A 4,112-nucleotide genomic window follows, 5' to 3' on the forward strand; every position below is an offset into this window, starting at 1 on the left:
TAATCTAAATAAGCAGGCAGCAACATCATATCCCCCTCTCGTGGGGCTATACCAAGATAATTTGCCACACGGGTCGCATAAATTGTTCCAAAAAATCTCCAGCTCTACCATTATTATGCAACCTACGTGCAACTATTGCCCCCAAGTTATAATCTTTATAACCTAACACAGCACTCTTGAGGACACAAAGATCAGGCACACACATATGACATGCTTCATCTTTACCGTTAATGCATCTACCAATGAAGAGAGCAAAATAATGTATAGCAGGAAAATGAATGCTGTTGGGTTTCGTAGTAATTTCAAAAATTTTCCTACGCGCACACAGGATCATGTGATGCATAGCAACGAGAGGAGAGTGTTGTCTACGTACCCAACGCAGACCGACTGCGGAAGCAATGACACGACGTAGAGGAAGTAGTCGTACGTCTTCACGATCCAACCGATCAAGCACCGAAACTACGGCACCTCCGAGTTCGAGCACACGTTCAGCTCGATGACGATCCCCGGACTCCGATCCAGCAAAGTGTCGGGGAAGAGTTTCGTCAGCACGACGGCGTGGTGACGATCTTGATGAACTACAGCAGCAGGGCTTCGCCTAAACTCCGCTACAGTATTATCGAGGAATATGGTGGCAGGGGGCACCGCACACGGCTAAGGAATCGATCACGTGGATCAACTTGTGTCAACTTGTGTGTTATGGGGTGCCCCTGCCTCAGTATATAAAGGAGCCAAGGGGGGGAGGAGGCGCCGGCCAGGAGGAGGTGGCGCAGGAGGAGTCCTACTCCTACCGGGAGTAGGACTCCCCTCCAATCCTATTCCAACTAGGAATCCCCAAAGGGGGAAAGAGGAGAAGGGTGGCCGGCCACCTCTCCTAGTCCTAATAGGACTAGGGGAAGGGGGGAGGCGCGCAGCCCCCTTGGGCTGCCCCTTTCTCCTTTCCACTAAGGCCCATGAAGGCCCATATGGTTCCCGGGGGGTTCCGGTAACCTCCCGGTAACCCGGTAAAATCCCGATTTCACCCGGAACACTTCCGATGTCCAAACATAGACTTCCAATATATCAATCTTTATGTCTCGACCATTTCGAGACTCCTCGTCATGTCCGTGATCACATCCGGGACTCCGAACAACCTTCGGTACATCAAAATGCATAAACTCATAATATAACTGTCATCGTAACCTTAAGCGTGCGGACCCTACGGGTTCGAGAACAATGTAGACATGACCGAGACACGTCTCTGGTCAATAACCAATAGCGGGACCTGGATGCCCATATTGGCTCCTACATATTCTACGAAGATCTTTATCGGTCAGACCGCATAACAACATACATTGTTCCCTTTGTCATCGGTATGTTACTTGCCCGAGATTCGATCGTCGGTATCCAATACCTAGTTCAATCTCGTTACCGGCAAGTCTCTTTACTCGTTCCGTAATACATCATCTCACAACTAACATATTAGTTGCAGTGCTTGCAAGGCTTATGTGATGTGCATTACCGAGAGGGCCCAGAGATACCTCTCCGACAATCGGAGTGACAAATCCTAATCTCGAAATACGCCAACCCAACATCGACCATTGGAGACACCTGTAGTACTCCTTTATAATCACCCATTTACGTTGTGACGTTTGGTAGTACCCAAAGTGTTCCTCCGGTAAACGGGAGTTGCATAATCTCATAGTCATAGGAACATGTATAAGTCATGAAGAAAACAATAGCAACATACTAAACGATCAGGTGCTAAGCTAATGGAATGGGTCATGTCAATCAGATCATTCTACTAATGATGTGACCTCGTTAATCAAATAACAACTCATTGTTCATGGTTAGGAAACATAACCATCTTTGATTAACGAGCTAGTCAAGTAGAGGCATACTAGTGACACTCTGTTTGTCTATGTATTCACACATGTATTATGTTTCCGGTTAATACAATTCTAGCATGAATAATAAACATTTATCATGATATAAGGAAATAAATAATAACTTTATTATTGCCTCTAGGGCATATTTCCTTCAGTCTCCCACTTGCACTAGAGTCAATAATCTAGTTCACATCGCCATGTGATTTAACAGCAATAGTTCATATCACCATGTGATTAACACCCATAGTTCACATCGCTATGTAACCAACACCCAAAGGGTTTACTAGATTCAGTAATCTAGTTTACATCGCTATGTGATTAACACCCAAAGAGTACTAAGGTGTGATCATGTTTTGCTCGTGAGAGAAGCTTAGTCAACGGGTCTGTCATATTCAGAGCCGTATGTATTTTGCAAATATCCTATGTCTACAATGCTCTGTGCGGAGCTACTCTAGCTAATTGCTCCCACTTTCAATATGTATCCAGATTGAGACTTAGAGTCATCTGGATCAGTGTAAAAGTTTGCACTTGTGTAACTTTTACAACAAACTCTTTTATCACCTCCATAATCGAGAAACATCTCCTTAGTCCTTACTAAGGATATTCTTGACCAATGTCCAGTGATCTACTCCTAGATCACTATTGTACTCCCTTGCCAAATACAGAGCAAGGTATACAATAGGTCTGGTACATAGCATAGCATACTTTATAGAACCTATGACTGAGGCATAGGGAATGACTTTTCATTCTCTTTCTATTTTCTGCTGTGATCGGGATTTGAGTCTTACTCAATTTCATACCTTTGCAACACAGGCAAGAACTCTTTCTTTAACTGTTCCATTTTGAACTATTTCAAAATCTTGCCAAGGTATGTAGTCATTGAAAATCTTATCAAGTGTCTTGATCTATCTCAATAGATCTTGATTCTCAATATATAAGTAGCTTTTACTGAGGTCTTTTCTTGAAAAACTTTTATTCAAGTATCCCTTTATGCTATCCAGAAATTCTATATCATTTCCAATCAATAATATGTCATCCACATATAATATCAGAAATGCTACAGAGCTCCCACTCACTTTCTTGTAAATACAGGCTTCTCCAAAAGTCTGTATAAAACCAAATGCTTTGATCACACTATCAAAACGTTTATTCCAACTCTGAGAGGCTTACACCAGTCCATAAATGGATCGCTGGAGCTTGCACACTTTGTTAGCTCCCTTTGGATTGACAAAACCTTCTGGTTGCATCATATACAACTCTTCTTTAATAAATCCATTAAGAAATGCAGTTTTGTTTATCCATTTGCCAGATTTCATAAAATGCGGCAATTGCTAACATGATTCGGACAGACTTTTAAGCATCGATACGAGCAAGAAAATCTCATCGTATTCAACACCTTGAACTTTGTCAAAAACCTTTTTCGACAAGTCTAGCTTTGTAGATAGTAACACTTCTATCAACGTCTGTCTTCCTCTTGAAGATCCATTTATTCTTAATGACTCACCGATCATCGGGCAAGTCAATCAAAGTCTACACTTTGTTCTCATACATGGATCATATCTCAGATTTCATGGCTTCTAGCCACTTTGCGGAATCTGGGCTCACCATCGCTTCTTCATAGTTCGTAGGTTCATCATGATCTAGTAGCATGACCTCCAGAACAGTATTACCGTACCACTCTGGTGCGGATCTTACTCTGGTTGATCTACGAAGTTCAGTAGTATCTTGATCTGAAGTTTCATGATCATTATCATTGGCTTCCTCACTGACTGGTGTAGATGTCACTGAAACAGTTTTCTGTGATGAACTACTTTCCAGTAAGGGAGCAGGTACAGTTACCTCGTCAAGTTCTACTTTCCTCCCACTCACTTCTTTCGAGAGAAACTCCTTCTCCAGAAAGTTTCCGAATTTAGCAACAAAAGTCTTGCCTTTCGGATCTGTGATAGAAGGTGTATCCAATAGTTTCCTTTGGATATCCTATGAAGATGCACTTCTCCGATTTGAGTTTGAGCTTATCAGGATGAAACTTTTTCATATAAGCATCGCAACCCTAAATTTAAGAAACGACAACTTTGGTTTCTTGCTAAACCACAGTTCATAAGGCGTCGTCTCAACGGATTTTGATGGTGCCCTATTTTAAAACGTGAATGCAGCTGTCTCTAATGCATAACCCCAAAACGATAGTGGTAAAGAGATATCATAGATCGCACCATATCAAATAAAGTGCGGTTACGACGTTCGGAC

This window comes from Triticum dicoccoides, chromosome 5B (assembly GCF_002162155.2).
Source record: "Triticum dicoccoides isolate Atlit2015 ecotype Zavitan chromosome 5B, WEW_v2.0, whole genome shotgun sequence".
NCBI classification, from domain to species: Eukaryota; Viridiplantae; Streptophyta; class Magnoliopsida; order Poales; family Poaceae; genus Triticum; species Triticum dicoccoides.